The sequence below is a fragment of the Taudactylus pleione genome, unplaced genomic scaffold (genome assembly GCF_031769625.1).
Source record: "Taudactylus pleione unplaced genomic scaffold, aTauple2 ptg000551l, whole genome shotgun sequence".
In the NCBI taxonomy this organism is placed as follows: Eukaryota; Metazoa; Chordata; class Amphibia; order Anura; family Myobatrachidae; genus Taudactylus; species Taudactylus pleione.
Genome location: NW_028284953.1, coordinates 2,726,754 through 2,742,660, shown reverse-complemented (window position 1 = coordinate 2,742,660; position 15,907 = coordinate 2,726,754). Strand labels below are relative to the sequence as shown.

Below are 15,907 nucleotides of genomic sequence, written 5' to 3'. Positions count from 1 at the left end.
AAATTGACTGTACACTATCTGCAGGGATTGTTTCCCAAAAACGTTTTAGGTAAAATAATCCTTGTGACTGCTAAAAGATCTTTAAAAAATGTGATGAACTTACTCAGACAGAGCCCAAACATTCTTCTTTCCTGAATTCCAGAATTTATGTCAAATTCCCAGTCCTTTAGTACAATAATTCACAATTAAATTATTCAAAGCATGTTAAGATAGCTTTATAATAAGCATTAAACACAAATAGTGCAAGCACCTTCAAAGAATCTGCTTACTTTCTGAAATTTTCTTAAGATTCAGTATTGTGAAAAAATGGATGATTGTGAAACAAAATCAAAATGCTGTGACCCGTTTTCGAAATGGGGTTGCTGCAGCAACAACGCAGAATACTAACTACTATACAATCACGGCAATTTAAGCAAGCCAGGTAGGAGTCGAACCTACAATTTTCTGATTCGTAGTCAGACGCGTTATCCATTGCGCCACTGGCCCATGTGTTTTGTAGTAATTGAAGTCTTTCCTGTTTTTGAGCCTATTTTCAGAGTTTTATGGTTATTAAAGTATATACAGAATCACATTTTGGAAATTAACTGTACACTATCTGCAGGGATTGCTTCCCAAAAACGTTTTAGGTAAAATAATCCTTGTGACTGCTAAAAGATCTTTAAAAAATGTGATGAACTTACTCAGACAGAGCCCAAACATTCTTCTTTCCTGAATTCCAGAATTTATGTCAAATTCCCAGTCCTTTAGTACAATAATTCACAATTAAATTATTCAAAGCATGTTAAGATAGCTTTATAATAAGCATTAAACACAAATAGTGCAAGCACCTTCAAAGAATCTGCTTACTTTCTGAAATTTTCTTAAGATTCAGTATTGTGTAAAAATGGATGATTGAGAAACAAAATCAAAATGCCGTGACCTGTTTTCGAACTGGGGTTTGCTGCGGCAACAACGCAGAGTACTAACCACTATGCGATCAAGGCAATATAAGCGAGCCAGGTAGGAGTCGAACCTACAATCTTCTGATCCGTAGTCAGACACGTTATCCATTGCGCCACTGGCCCACGTGTTTTGTAGTAATTGAAGTGTCTTTCCTGTTTTTGAGCCTATTTTCAGAGTTTTATGGTTATTGAAGTATATACAGAATTACATTTTCGAAATTGACTGTACACTATCTGCAGGGATTGTTTCCCAAAAACGTTTTAGGTAAAATAATAATTGTGACTGCTAAAAGATATTTCAAAAATGTGATGAACTTACTCAGACAGAGCCCAAACATTCTTCTTTCCTGAATTCCAGAATTTATGTCAAATTCACAGTCCTTTAGTAAAATAATTCACAATTAAATTATTCAAAGCATGTTAAGATAGCTTTATAATAAGCATTAAACACAAATAGTGCAAGCACCTTCAAAGAATCTGCTTACTTTCTGAAATTTTCTTAAGATTCAGTATTGTGTAAAAATGGATGATTGAGAAACAAAATCAAAATGCCGTGACCTGTTTTCAAACTGGGGTTGCTGCGGCAACAACGCAGAGTACTAACCACTATGCGATCAAGGCAATATAAGCGAGCCAGGTAGGAGTCGAACCTACAATCTTCTGATCCGTAGTCAGACGCGTTATCCATTGCACCACTGGCCCATTGTAGTAATTGAAGTGTCTTTCCTGTTTTTGAGCCTATTTTCAGAGTTTTATGGTTATTGAAGTATATACAGAATCACATTTTGGAAATTGACTGTAGACTATCTGCAGGGATTGTTTCCCAAAAACGTTTTAGGTAAAATAATAATTGTGACTGCTAAAAGATATTTCAAAAATGTGATGAACTTACTCAGAAGGAAGCCCAAACATTCTTCTTTCCTGAATTCTAGAATTTATGTCAAATTCCCAGTACTTTAGTACAATAATTCACAATTAAATTATTCAAAGCATGTTAAGATAGCTTTATAATAAGCATTAAACACAAATAGTGCAAGCACCTTCAAAGAATCTGCTTACTTTCTGAAATTTTCTGAAGATTCAGTATTGTGAAAAAATGGATGATTGAGAAACAAAATCAAAATGTTGTGACCCGGATTCGAACCGGGGTTGCTGCGGCCACAACGCAGAGTACTAACCACTATACGATCATGGCAATTTAAGCGAGCCAGGTAGGAGTCGAACCTACAATCTACAGATCCATAGTCAGACACGTTATCCATTGCCCACTGTCCCGGGTGTCTTGTAGTAATTGAAGTGTCTTTCCTGTTTTTAAGCCTGTTTTCAGAATTTTATGGTTATTGAAGTATATACAGAATCACATTTTGGAAATTGACTGTACACTATCTGCAGGGATTGTTTCCCAAAAACGTTTTAGGTAAAATAATCCTTGTGACTGCTAAAAGATCTTTAAAAAATGTGATGAACTTACTCAGACAGAGCCCAAACATTCTTCTTTCCTGAATTCCAGAATTTATGTCAAATTCCCAGTCCTTTAGTACAATAATTCACAATTAAATTATTCAAAGCATGTTAAGATAGCTTTATAATAAGCATTAAACACAAATAGTGCAAGCACCTCCAAAGAATCTGCTTACTTTCTGAAATTTTCTTAAGATTCAGTATTGTGAAAAAATGGATGATTGTGAAACAAAATCAAAATGCTGTGACCCGTTTTCGAAATGGGGTTGCTGCAGCAACAACGCAGAATACTAACTACTATACAATCACGGCAATTTAAGCAAGCCAGGTAGGAGTCGAACCTACAATTTTCTGATTCGTAGTCAGACGCGTTATCCATTGCGCCACTGGCCCATGTGTTTTGTAGTAATTGAAGTCTTTCCTGTTTTTGAGCCTATTTTCAGAGTTTTATGGTTATTAAAGTATATACAGAATCACATTTTGGAAATTAACTGTACACTATCTGCAGGGATTGCTTCCCAAAAACGTTTTAGGTAAAATAATCCTTGTGACTGCTAAAAGATCTTTAAAAAATGTGATGAACTTACTCAGACAGAGCCCAAACATTCTTCTTTCCTGAATTCCAGAATTTATGTCAAATTCCCAGTCCTTTAGTACAATAATTCACAATTAAATTATTCAAAGCATGTTAAGATAGCTTTATAATAAGCATTAAACACAAATAGTGCAAGCACCTTCAAAGAATCTGCTTACTTTCTGAAATTTTCTTAAGATTCAGTATTGTGTAAAAATGGATGATTGAGAAACAAAATCAAAATGCCGTGACCTGTTTTCGAACTGGGGTTTGCTGCGGCAACAACGCAGAGTACTAACCACTATGCGATCAAGGCAATATAAGCGAGCCAGGTAGGAGTCGAACCTACAATCTTCTGATCCGTAGTCAGACACGTTATCCATTGCGCCACTGGCCCACGTGTTTTGTAGTAATTGAAGTGTCTTTCCTGTTTTTGAGCCTATTTTCAGAGTTTTATGGTTATTGAAGTATATACAGAATTACATTTTCGAAATTGACTGTAGACTATCTGCAGGGATTGTTTCCCAAAAACCTTTTAGGTAAAATAATAATTGTGACTGCTAAAAGATATTTCAAAAATGTGATGAACTTACTCAGACAGAGCCCAAACATTCTTCTTTCCTGAATTCCAGAATTTATGTCAAATTCCCAGTCCTTTAGTACAATAATTCACAATTAAATTATTCAAAGCATGTTAAGATAGCTTTATAATAAGCATTAAACACAAATAGTGCAAGCACCTTCAAAGAATCTGCTTACTTTCTGAAATTTTCTTAAGATTCAGTATTGTGAAAAAATGGATGATTGTGAAACAAAATCAAAATGCTGTGACCCGTTTTCGAACCGGGGGTGCTGCGGCCACAACGCAGAGTACTAACCACTATATGATCATGGCAATTTAAGCGAGCCAGGTAGGAGTCGAACCTACAAACTTATGATCCATAGTCAGACACGTTATCCATTGCGCCACTGGCCCAGGTGCCATGTAGTAATTGAAGTGTCTTTCCTGTTTTTGAGCCAGTTTTGGAGTTTTATGGTTATTGAAGTATATACAGAATCACATTTTGGAAATTGACTGTACACTATCTGCAGGGATTGTTTCCCAAAAACGTTTTAGGTAAAATAATCCTTGTGACTGCTAAAAGATCTTTAAAAAATGTGATGAACTTACTCAGACAGAGCCCAAACATTCTTCTTTCCTGAATTCCATAATTTATGTCATATTCCCAGTCCTTTAGTACAATAATTCACAATTAAATTATTCAAAGCATGTTAAGATAGCTTTATAATAAGCATTAAACACAAATAGTGCAAGCACCTTTAAAGAATCTGCTTACTTTCTGAAATTTTCTTAAGATTCAGTATTGTGAAAAAATGGATGATTGTGAAACAAAATCAAAATGCTGTGACCCGTTTTCGAAATGGGGTTGCTGCAGCCACAACGCAGAGTACTAACTACTATACAATCACAGCAATTTAAGCGAGCCAGGTAGGAGTTGAACCTACAATCTCCTGATCCGTAGTCAGACGCGTTATCCATTGCGCCACTGGCCCACGTGTTTTGTAGTAATTGAAGTGTCTTTCCTGTTTTTGAGCCTATTTTCAGAGTTTTATGGTTATTGAAGTATATACAGAATCACATTTTGGAAATTAACTGTACACTATCTGCAGGGATTGCTTCCCAAAAACGTTTTAGGTAAAATAATCCTTGTGACTGCTAAAAGATCTTTAAAAAATGTGATGAACTTACTCAGACAGAGCCCAAACATTCTTCTTTCCTGAATTCCAGAATTTATGTCAAATTCCCAGTCCTTTAGTACAATAATTCACAATTAAATTATTCAAAGCATGTTAAGATAGCTTTATAATAAGCATTAAACACAAATAGTGCAAGCACCTTCAAAGAATCTGCTTACTTTCTGAAATTTTCTTAAGATTCAGTATTGTGAAAAAATGGATGATTGTGAAACAAAATCAAAATGCTGTGACCCGTTTTCGAAATGGGGTTGCTGCAGCCACAACGCAGAGTACTAACTACTATACAATCACGGCAATTTAAGCAAGCCAGGTAGGAGTCGACCCTACAATCTTCTGATCTATAGTCAGACGCGTTATCCATTGCCCAATGTCGCAGGTGTCTTGTAGCAATTGAAGAGTCTTTCCTGTTTTTGAGCCTGTTTTAAAGTTTTATGGTTATTGAAGTATATACATAATCACATTTTGGAAATTGACTGTACACTATCTGCAGGGATTGCTTCCCAAAAACGTTTTAGGTAAAATAATCCTTGTGACTGCTAAAAGATCTTTAAAAAATGTGATGAACTTACTCAGACAGAGCCCAAACATTCTTCTTTCCTGAATTCCAGAATTTATGTCATATTCCCAGTCCTTTAGTACAATAATTCACAATTAAATTATTCAAAGCATGTTAAGATAGCTTTATAATAAGCATTAAACACAAATAGTGCAAGCACCTTCAAAGAATCTGCTTACTTTCTGAAATTTTCTTAAGATTCAGTATTGTGAAAAAATGGATGATTGTGAAACAAAATCAAAATGCTGTGATCCGTTTTCAAAATGGGGTTGCTGCAGCCACAACGCAGAGTACTAACTACTATACAATCACAGCAATTTAAGCGAGCCAGGTAGGAGTCGAACCTACAATCTTCTGATTCGTAGTCAGACGCTTTATCAATTGCGCCACTGGCCCTCGTGTTTTGTAGTAATTGAAGTGTCTTTCCTGTTTTTGAGCCTTTTTTCAGAGTTTTATGGTTATTGAAGTATATACAGAATCACATTTTGGAAATTGACTGTACACTATCTGCAGGGATTGTTTCCCAAAAACGTTTTAGGTAAAATAATCCTTGTGACTGCTAAAAGATCTTTAAAATATGTGATGAACTTACTCTGACAGAGCCCAAACATTCTTCTTTCCTGAATTCTAGAATTTATGTCAAATTCCAAGTACTTTAGTACAATAATTCACAATTAAATTATTCAAAGCATGTTAAGATAGCTTTATAATAAGCATTAAACACAAATAGTGCAAGCACCTTCAAAGAATCTGCTTACTTTCTGAAATTTTCTTAAGATTCAGTATTGTGAAAAAATGGATGATTGAGAAACAAAATCAAAATGCCGTGACCCGGAGTTGCTGCGGCCACAACGCAGAGTACTAACCACTATACGATCACAGCAATTTAAGCGAGCCAGGTAGGAGTCGAACCTACAAACTTATGATCCATAGTCAGACACGTTATCCAGGTGCCCTGTAGTAATTGAAGTGTCTTTCCTGTTTTTGAGCCTGTTTTAAAGTTTTATGGTTATTGAAGTATATACAGAATCACATTTTGGAAATTGACTTTACACTATCTGCAGGGATTGATTCCCAAAAACGTTTTAGGTACAATAATCCTTGTGGCTGCTAAAAGATCTTTCAAAAATGTAATGAACTTTCTCAGACAGAGCACAAACATTCTTCTTTCTTGAATTCCAGAATTTATGTCAAATTCACAGTCCTTTAGTAAAATAATTCACAATTAAATTATTCAAAGCATGTTAAGATAGCTTTATAATAAGCATTAAACACAAATAGTGCAAGCACCTTCAAAGAATCTGCTTACTTTCTGAAATTTTCTTAAGATTCAGTATTGTGTAAAAATGGATGATTGAGAAACAAAATCAAAATGCCATGACCTGTTTTCGAACCGGGGTTGCTGCGGCCACAACGCAGAGTACTAACCACTATGCGATCAAGGCAATATAAGCGAGCCAGGTAGGAGTCGAACCTACAATCTTCTGATCCGTAGTCAGACGCGTTATCCATTGCGCCACAGGCCCACGTGTTTTGTAGTAATTGAAGTGTCTTTCCTGTTTTTGAGCCTATTTTCAGAGTTTTATGGTTATTGAAGTATATACAGAATCACATTTTGGAAATTGACTGTAGACTATCTGCAGGGATTGTTTCCCAAAAACGTTTTAGGTAAAATAATAATTGTGACTGCTAAAAGATATTTCAAAAATGTGATGAACTTACTCAGAAGGAAGCCCAAACATTCTTCTTTCCTGAATTCTAGAATTTATGTCAAATTCCCAGTACTTTAGTACAATAATTCACAATTAAATTATTCAAAGCATGTTAAGATAGCTTTATAATAAGCATTAAACACAAATAGTGCAATCACCTTCAAAGAATCTGCTTACTTTCTGAAATTTTCTTAAGATTCAGTATTGTGTAAAAATGGATGATTGAGAAACAAAATCAAAATGCCATGACCTGTTTTCGAACCGGGGTTGCTGCGGCCACAACGCAGAGTACTAACCACTATACGATCACAGCAATTTAAGCGAGCCAGGTAGGAGTCGAACCTACAAACTTATGATCCATAGTCAGACACGTTATCCAGGTGCCCTGTAGTAATTGAAGTGTCTTTCCTGTTTTTGAGCCTGTTTTAAAGTTTTATGGTTATTGAAGTATATACAGAATCACATTTTGGAAATTGACTTTACACTATCTGCAGGGATTGATTCCCAAAAACGTTTTAGGTACAATAATCCTTGTGGCTGCTAAAAGATCTTTCAAAAATGTAATGAACTTACTCAGACAGAGCACAAACATTCTTCTTTCTTGAATTCCAGAATTTATGTCAAATTCACAGTCCTTTAGTAAAATAATTCACAATTAAATTATTCAAAGCATGTTAAGATAGCTTTATAATAAGCATTAAACACAAATAGTGCAAGCACCTTCAAAGAATCTGCTTACTTTCTGAAATTTTCTTAAGATTCAGTATTGTGTAAAAATGGATGATTGAGAAACAAAATCAAAATGCCATTACCTGTTTTCGAACCGGGGTTGCTGCGGCCACAATGCAGAGTACTAACCACTATGCGATCAAGGCAATATAAGCGAGCCAGGTAGGAGTCGAACCTACAATCTTCTGATCCGTAGTCAGACGCGTTATCCATTGCGCCACAGGCCCACGTGTTTTGTAGTAATTGAAGTGTCTTTCCTGTTTTTGAGCCTATTTTCAGAGTTTTATGGTTATTGAAGTATATACAGAATCACATTTTGGAAATTGACTGTAGACTATCTGCAGGGATTGTTTCCCAAAAACGTTTTAGGTAAAATAATAATTGTGACTGCTAAAAGATATTTCAAAAATGTGATAAACTTACTCAGAAGGAAGCCCAAACATTCTTCTTTCCTGAATTCTAGAATTTATGTCAAATTCCCAGTACTTTAGTACAATAATTCACAATTAAATTATTCAAAGCATGTTAAGATAGCTTTATAATAAGCATTAAACACAAATAGTGCAAGCACCTTCAAAGAATCTGCTTACTTTCTGAAATTTTCTTAAGATTCAGTATTGTGTAAAAATGGATGATTGAGAAACAAAATCAAAATGCCATGACCTGTTTTCGAACCGGGGTTGCAGCGGCCACAACGCAGAGTACTAACCACTATGCGATCAAGGCAATATAAGCGAGCCAGGTAGGAGTCGAACCTACAATCTTCTGATCCGTAGTCAGACGCGTTATCCATTGCGCCACTGGCCCACGTGTTTTGTAGTAATTGAAGTGTCTTTCCTGTTTTTGAGCCTATTTTCAGAGTTTTATGGTTATTGAAGTATATACAGAATCACATTTTGGAAATTGACTGTAGACTATCTGCAGGGATTGTTTCCCAAAAACGTTTTAGGTAAAATAATAATTGTGACTGCTAAAAGATATTTCAAAAATGTGATGAACTTACTCAGAAGGAAGCCCAAACATTCTTCTTTCCTGAATTCTAGAATTTATGTCAAATTCCCAGTACTTTAGTACAATAATTCACAATTAAATTATTCAAAGCATGTTAAGATAGCTTTATAATAAGCATTAAACACAAATAGTGCAAGCACCTTCAAAGAATCTGCTTACTTTCTGAAATTTTCTTAAGATTCAGTATTGTGAAAAAATGGATGATTGAGATACAAAATCAAAATGCCGTGACCCGGATTCGAACCGGGGTTGCTGCGGCCACAACGCAGAGTACTAACCACTATACGATCACAGCAATTTAAGCGAGCCAGGTAGGAATCTAACCTACAATCTACAGATCCATAGTCAGACACGTTATCCATTGCCCACTGTCCCGGGTGTCTTGTAGTAATTGAAGTGTCTTTCCTGTTTTTGAGCCTGTTTTCAGAATTTTATGGTTATTGAAGTATATACAGAATCACATTTTGGTAATTGACTGTACACTATCTGCAGGGATTGTTTCCCAAAAACGTTTTAGGTAAAATAATCCTTGTGACTGCGATAAGATCTTTAAAAAATGTGATGAACTTACTCAGACAGAGCCCAAACATTCTTCTTTCCTGAATTCCAGAATTTATGTCAAATTCCCAGTCCTTTAGTACAATTATTCACAATTAAATTATTCAAAGCATGTTAAGATAGCTTTATAATAAGCATTAAACACAAATAGTGCAAGCACCTTCAAAGAATCTGCTTAGTTTCTGAAATTTTCTTAAGATTCAGTATTGTGAAAAAATGGATGATTGTGAAACAAAATCAAAATGCTGTGACCCATTTTCAAACCAGTGTTGCTGCGGCCACAACGCAGAGTACTAACCACTATACGATGATGGCAATTTAAGCGAGCCAGGTAGGAGTCGAACCTACAATCTACAGATCCATAGTCAGACACGTTATCCAGGTGCCCTGTAGTAATTGAAGTGTTTTTCCTGTTTTTGAGCCTGTTTTAAAGTTTTATGGTTATTGAAGTATATACAGAATCACATTTTGGAAATTGACTGTACACTATCTGCAGGGATTGATTCCCAAAAACGTTTTAGGTACAATAATCCTTGTGACTGCTAAAAGATCTTTCAAAAATGTAATGAACTTACTCAGACAGAGCACAAACATTCTTCTTTCCTGAATTCCAGAATTTATGTCAAATTCCCAGTCCTTTAGTACAATAATTCACAATTAAATTATTCAAAGCATGTTAAGATAGCTTTATAATAAGCATTAAACACAAATAGTGCAAGCACCTTCAAAGAATCTGCTTACTTTCTGAAATTTTCTTAAGATTCAGTATTGTGTAAAAATGGATGATTGAGAAACAAAATCAAAATGCCATGACCTGTTTTCGAACTGGGGTTGCTGCAGCAACAACGCAGAGTACTAACCACTATGCGATCAAGGCAATATAAGCGAGCCAGGTAGGAGTCGAACCTACAATCTTCTGATCCGTAGTCAGACACGTTATCCATTACGCCACTGGCCCACGTGTTTTGTAGTAATTGAAGTGTCTTTCCTGTTTTTGAGCCTATTTTCAGATTTTTATGGTTATTGAAGTATATACAGAATTACATTTTGGAAATTGACTGTAGACTATCTGCAGGGATTGTTTCCCAAAAACGTTTTAGGTAAAATAATAATTGTGACTGCTAAAAGATATTTCAAAAATGTGATGAACTTACTCAGACAGAGCCCAAACATTCTTCTTTCCTGAATTCCAGAATTTATGTCAAATTCCCAGCCCTTTAGTACAATAATTCACAATTAAATTATTCAAAGCATGTTAAGATAGCTTTATAATAAGCATTAAACACAAATAGTGCAAGCACCTTCAAAGAATCTGCTTACTTTCTGAAATTTTCTTAAGATTCAGTATTGTGAAAAAATGGATGATTGTGAAACAAAATCAAAATGCCGTGACCTGTTTTCGAACCGTGGTTGCTGCGGCCACAACGCAGAGTACTAACCACTATGCGATCAAGGCAATATAAGCGAGCCAGGTAGGAGTCGAACCTACAATCTTCTGATCCGTAGTCAGACGCGTTATCCATTGCGCCACTGGCCCATTGTAGTAATTGAAGTGTCTTTCCTGTTTTTGAGCCTATTTTCAGAGTTTTATGGTTATTGAAGTATATACAGAATCACATTTTGGAAATTGACTGTAGACTATCTGCAGGGATTGTTTCCCAAAAACGTTTTAGGTAAAATAATAATTGTGACTGCTAAAAGATATTTCAAAAATGTGATGAACTTACTCAGAAGGAAGCCCAAACATTCTTCTTTCCTGAATTCTAGAATTTATGTCAAATTCCCAGTACTTTAGTACAATAATTCACAATTAAATTATTCAAAGCATGTTAAGATAGCTTTATAATAAGCATTAAACACAAATAGTGCAAGCACCTTCAAAGAATCTGCTTACTTTCTGAAATTTTCTGAAGATTCAGTATTGTGAAAAAATGGATGATTGAGAAACAAAATCAAAATGTTGTGACCCGGATTCGAACCGGGGTTGCTGCGGCCACAACGCAGAGTACTAACCACTATACGATCACGGCAATTTAAGCGAGCCAGGTAGGAGTCGAACCTACAATCTACAGATCCATAGTCAGACACGTTATCCATTGCCCACTGTCCCGGGTGTCTTGTAGTAATTGAAGTGTCTTTCCTGTTTTTGAGCCTGTTTTCAGAATTTTATGGTTATTGAAGTATATACAGAATCACATTTTGGAAATTGACTGTACACTATCTGCAGGGATTGATTCCCAAAAACGTTTTAGGTACAATAATCCTTGTGACTGCTAAAAGATCTTTCAAAAATGTAATGAACTTACTCAGACAGAGCACAAACATTCTTCTTTCCTGAATTCCAGAATTTATGTCAAATTCCCAGTCCTTTAGTAAAATAATTCACAATTAAATTATTCAAAGCATGTTAAGATAGCTTTATAATAAGCATTAAACACAAATAGTGCAAGCACCTTCAAAGAATCTGCTTACTTTCTGAAATTTTCTTAAGATTCAGTATTGTGAAAAAATGGATGATTGAGAAACAAAATCAAAATGCCATGACCCGGATTCGAACCAGGGTTGCTGCGGCCACAACGCAGAGTACTAACCACTATACGATCATGGCAATTTAAGCGAGCCAGGTAGGAGTCGAACCTACAATCTACAGATCCATAGTCAGACACGTTATCCATTGCCCACTGTCCCGGGTGTCTTGTAGTAATTGAAGTGTCTTTCCTGTTTTTGAGCCTGTTTTCAGAATTTTATGGTTATTGAAGTATATACAGAATCACATTTTGGAAATTGACTGTACACTATCTGCAGGGATTGTTTCCCAAAAACGTTTTAGGTAAAATAATCCTTGTGACTGCTAAAAGATCTTTAAAAAATGTGATGAACTTACTCAGACAGAGCCCAAACATTCTTCTTTCCTGAATTCCAGAATATATGTCAAATTCCCAGTCCTTTAGTACAATAATTCACAATTAAATTATTCAAAGCATGTTAAGATAGCTTTATAATAAGCATTAAACACAAATAGTGCAAGCACCTTCAAAGAATATGCTTACTTTCTGAAATTTTCTTAAGATTCAGTATTGTGAAAAAATGGATGATTGTGAAACAAAATCAAAATGCTGTGACCGGTTTTCAAAATGGGGTTGCTGCAGCCACAACACAGAGTACTAACTACTATACAATCACGGCAATTTAAGCGAGCCAGGTAGGAGTCAAACCTACAATCTTCTGATCCGTATTCAGATGCGTTATCCATTGCGCCACTGGCCCAAGTGTTTTGTAGTAAATGAAGTGTCTTTCCTGTTTTTGAGCCTTTTTTCAGAGTTTTATGGTTATTGAAGTATATACAGAATCACATTTTGGAAATTGACTGTACACTATCTGCAGGGATTGTTTCCCAAAAATGTTTTAGGTAAAATAATCCTTGTGACTGCAAAAAGATCTTTAAAAAATGTGATGAACTTACTCTGACAGAGCCCAAACATTCTTCTTTCCTGAATTCTAGAATTTATGCCAAATTCCAAGTACTTTAGTACAATAATTCACCATTAAATTATTCAAAGCATGTTAAGATAGCTTTATAATAAGCATTAAACACAAATAGTGCAAGCACCTTCAAAGAATCAGCTTACTTTCTGAAATTTTCTTAAGATTCAGTATTGTGAAAAAATGGATGATTGAGAAGCAAAATCAAAATGCCGTGACCCGGATTCGAACCGGGGTTGCTGCGGCCACAACGCAGAGTACTAACCACTATACGATCACGGCAATTTAAGCGAGCCAGGTAGGAGTCGAACCTACAAACTTATGATCCATAGTCAGACACGTTATCCAGGTGCCCTGTAGTAATTGAAGAGTCTTTCCTGTTTTTGAGCCTGTTTTAAAGTTTTATGGTTATTGAAGTATATACAGAATCACATTTTGGAAATTGACTGTACACTATTTGCAGGGATTGATTCCCAAAAACGTTTTAGGTACAATAATCCTTGTGACTGCTAAAAGATCTTTCAAAAATGTAATGAACTTACTCAAACAGAGCACAAACATTCTTCTTTCCTGATTTCCTGAATTTATGTCAAATTCACAGTCCTTTAGTAAAATAATTCACAATTAAATTATTCAAAGCATGTTAAGATAGCTTTATAATAAGCATTAAACACAAATAGTGCAAGCACCTTCAAAGAATCTGCTTACTTTCTGAAATTTTCTTAAGATTCAGTATTGTGTAAAAATGGATGATTGAGAAACAAAATCAAAATGCCGTGACCTGTTTTCGAACCGGGGTTGCTGCGGCCACAATGCAGAGTACTAACCACTATGCGATCAAAGCAATATAAGCGAGCCAGGTAGGAGTCGAACCTACAATCTTCTGATCCGTAGTCAGACGCGTTATCCATTGCGCCACTGGCCCACGTGTTTTGCAGTAATTGAAGTGTCTTTCCTGTTTTTGAGCCTATTTTCAGAGTTTTATGGTTATTGAAGTATATACAGAATCACATTTTGGAAATTGACTGTAGACTATCTGCAGGGATTGTTTCCCAAAAACGTTTTAGGTAAAATAATAATTGTGACTGCTAAAAGATATTTCAAAAATGTGATGAACTTACTCAGAAGGAAGCCCAAACATTCTTCTTTCCTGAATTCTAGAATTTATGTCAAATTCCCAGTACTTTAGTACAATAATTCACAATTAAATTATTCAAAGCATGTTAAGATAGCTTTATAATAAGCATTAAACACAAATAGTGCAAGCACCTTCAAAGAATCTGCTTACTTTCTGAAATTTTCTTAAGATTCAGTATTGTGAAAAAATGGATGATTGAGAAACAAAATCAAAATGCCATGACCCGGATTCGAACCGGGGTTGCTGCGGCCACAACGCAGAGTACTAACCACTATACGATCACGGCAATTTAAGCGAGCCAGGTAGGAGTCGAACCTACAATCTACAGATCCATAGTCAGACACGTTATCCATTGCCCACTGTCCCGGGTGTCTTGTAGTAATTGAAGTGTCTTTCCTGTTTTTGAGCCTGTTTTAAGAATTTTATGGTTATTGAAGTATATACAGAATCACATTTTGGTAATTGACTGTACACTATCTGCAGGGATTGTTTCCCAAAAACGTTTTAGGTAAAATAATCCTTGTGACTGCTAAAAGATCTTTAAAAAATGTGATGAACTTACTTCAACAGAGCCCAAACAATCTTCTTTCCTGAATTCCAGAATTTATGTCAAATTCCCAGTCCTTTAGTACAATAATTCACAATTAAATTATTCAAAGCATGTTAAGATAGCTTTATAATAAGCATTAAACACAAATAGTGCAAGCACCTTCAAAGAATCTGCTTACTTTCTGAAATTTTCTTAAGATTCAGTATTGTGAAAAAATGGATGATTGTGAATCAAAATCAAAATGCCGTTACCCGGATTCGAACCAGTGTTGCTGCGGCCACAACGCAGAGTACTAACCACTATACGATCACGGCAATATAAGCGAGCCAGGTAGGAGTCGAACCTACAAACTTATGATCCGTAGTCAGACACGTTATCCATTGCGCCACTGGCCCAGGTGCCCTGTAGTAATTGAAGTGTCTTTCCTGTTTTTGAGCCAGTTTTGGAGTTTTATGGTTATTGAAGTATATACAGAATCACATTTTGGAAATTGACTGTACACTATCTGCAGGGATTGTTTCCCAAAAACGTTTTAGGTAAAATAATCCTTGTGACTGCTAAAAGATCTTTAAAAAATGTGATGAACTTACTCAGACAGATCCCAAACATTCTTCTTTCCTGAATTCCAGAATTTATGTCAAATTCCCAGTCCTTTAGTACAATAATTCACAATTAAATTATTCAAAGCATGTTAAGATAGCTTTATAATAAGCATTAAACACAAATAGTGCAAGCACCTTCAAAGAATCTGCTTACTTTCTGAAATTTTCTTAAGATTCAGTATTGTGAAAAAATGGATGATTGTGAAACAAAATCAAAATGCTGTGACCCGTTTTCGAAATGGGGTTGCTGCAGCCACAACGCAGAATACTAACTACTATACAATCACGGCAATTTAAGCAAGCCAGGTAGGAGTCGAACCTACAATTTTCTGATTCGTAGTCAGACGCATTATCCATTGCGCCACTGGCCCATGTGTTTTGTAGTAATTGAAGTCTTTCCTGTTTTTGAGCCTATTTTCAGAGTTTTATGGTTATTAAAGTATATACAGAATCACATTTTGGAAATTAACTGTACACTATCTGCAGGGATTGCTTCCCAAAAACGTTTTAGGTAAAATAATCCTTGTGACTGCTAAAAGATCTTTAAAAAATGTGATGAACTTACTCAGACAGAGCCCAAACATTCTTCTTTCCTGAATTCCAGAATTTATGTCAAATTCCCAGTCCTTTAGTACAATAATTCACAATTAAATTATTCAAAGCATGTTAAGATAGCTTTATAATAAGCATTAAACACAAATAGTGCAAGCACCTTCAACGAATCTGCTTACTTTCTGAAATTTTCTTAAGATTCAGTATTGTGTAAAAATGGATGATTGAGAAACAAAATCAAAATGCCGTGACCTGTTTTCGAACTTGGGTTTGCTGCGGCAA

At 35.5% G+C, this 15,907-nt stretch overlaps 18 non-coding genes across 18 annotated transcripts; all 18 read right to left on the bottom strand.

Annotated features, from left to right (window-relative positions):
• Window positions 1-413: 413 nt before the first annotated feature.
• TRNAR-ACG (transfer RNA arginine (anticodon ACG)) lies at window positions 414-486 on the bottom strand. Its single transcript has one exon. It is a non-coding gene; the product is annotated as a tRNA-Arg (tRNA).
• Window positions 487-991: 505 nt separating this feature from the next.
• On the bottom strand, window positions 992-1,064 carry TRNAR-ACG (transfer RNA arginine (anticodon ACG)). Its single transcript has one exon. It is a non-coding gene; the product is annotated as a tRNA-Arg (tRNA).
• Window positions 1,065-1,570: 506 nt separating this feature from the next.
• TRNAR-ACG (transfer RNA arginine (anticodon ACG)) lies at window positions 1,571-1,643 on the bottom strand. Its single transcript has one exon. It is a non-coding gene; the product is annotated as a tRNA-Arg (tRNA).
• Window positions 1,644-2,722: 1,079 nt separating this feature from the next.
• TRNAR-ACG (transfer RNA arginine (anticodon ACG)) lies at window positions 2,723-2,795 on the bottom strand. The gene has a single exon. It is a non-coding gene; the product is annotated as a tRNA-Arg (tRNA).
• A 505-nt stretch (window positions 2,796-3,300) lies between these two features.
• TRNAR-ACG (transfer RNA arginine (anticodon ACG)) lies at window positions 3,301-3,373 on the bottom strand. The gene has a single exon. It is a non-coding gene; the product is annotated as a tRNA-Arg (tRNA).
• A 506-nt stretch (window positions 3,374-3,879) lies between these two features.
• TRNAH-AUG (transfer RNA histidin (anticodon AUG)) lies at window positions 3,880-3,952 on the bottom strand. Its single transcript has one exon. It is a non-coding gene; the product is annotated as a tRNA-His (tRNA).
• A 505-nt stretch (window positions 3,953-4,457) lies between these two features.
• Window positions 4,458-4,530, bottom strand: TRNAR-ACG (transfer RNA arginine (anticodon ACG)). Its single transcript has one exon. It is a non-coding gene; the product is annotated as a tRNA-Arg (tRNA).
• A 2,213-nt stretch (window positions 4,531-6,743) lies between these two features.
• TRNAR-ACG (transfer RNA arginine (anticodon ACG)) lies at window positions 6,744-6,816 on the bottom strand. The gene has a single exon. It is a non-coding gene; the product is annotated as a tRNA-Arg (tRNA).
• Window positions 6,817-7,885: 1,069 nt separating this feature from the next.
• TRNAR-ACG (transfer RNA arginine (anticodon ACG)) lies at window positions 7,886-7,958 on the bottom strand. The gene has a single exon. It is a non-coding gene; the product is annotated as a tRNA-Arg (tRNA).
• Window positions 7,959-8,465: 507 nt separating this feature from the next.
• On the bottom strand, window positions 8,466-8,538 carry TRNAR-ACG (transfer RNA arginine (anticodon ACG)). Its single transcript has one exon. It is a non-coding gene; the product is annotated as a tRNA-Arg (tRNA).
• A 427-nt stretch (window positions 8,539-8,965) lies between these two features.
• Window positions 8,966-9,037, bottom strand: TRNAH-GUG (transfer RNA histidin (anticodon GUG)). Its single transcript has one exon. It is a non-coding gene; the product is annotated as a tRNA-His (tRNA).
• Window positions 9,038-10,185: 1,148 nt separating this feature from the next.
• On the bottom strand, window positions 10,186-10,258 carry TRNAR-ACG (transfer RNA arginine (anticodon ACG)). The gene has a single exon. It is a non-coding gene; the product is annotated as a tRNA-Arg (tRNA).
• A 506-nt stretch (window positions 10,259-10,764) lies between these two features.
• Window positions 10,765-10,837, bottom strand: TRNAR-ACG (transfer RNA arginine (anticodon ACG)). The gene has a single exon. It is a non-coding gene; the product is annotated as a tRNA-Arg (tRNA).
• Window positions 10,838-11,836: 999 nt separating this feature from the next.
• On the bottom strand, window positions 11,837-11,908 carry TRNAH-GUG (transfer RNA histidin (anticodon GUG)). Its single transcript has one exon. It is a non-coding gene; the product is annotated as a tRNA-His (tRNA).
• Window positions 11,909-12,993: 1,085 nt separating this feature from the next.
• On the bottom strand, window positions 12,994-13,065 carry TRNAH-GUG (transfer RNA histidin (anticodon GUG)). Its single transcript has one exon. It is a non-coding gene; the product is annotated as a tRNA-His (tRNA).
• Window positions 13,066-13,635: 570 nt separating this feature from the next.
• TRNAR-ACG (transfer RNA arginine (anticodon ACG)) lies at window positions 13,636-13,708 on the bottom strand. Its single transcript has one exon. It is a non-coding gene; the product is annotated as a tRNA-Arg (tRNA).
• A 427-nt stretch (window positions 13,709-14,135) lies between these two features.
• On the bottom strand, window positions 14,136-14,207 carry TRNAH-GUG (transfer RNA histidin (anticodon GUG)). Its single transcript has one exon. It is a non-coding gene; the product is annotated as a tRNA-His (tRNA).
• A 586-nt stretch (window positions 14,208-14,793) lies between these two features.
• On the bottom strand, window positions 14,794-14,866 carry TRNAR-ACG (transfer RNA arginine (anticodon ACG)). Its single transcript has one exon. It is a non-coding gene; the product is annotated as a tRNA-Arg (tRNA).
• Window positions 14,867-15,907: the final 1,041 nt, after the last annotated feature.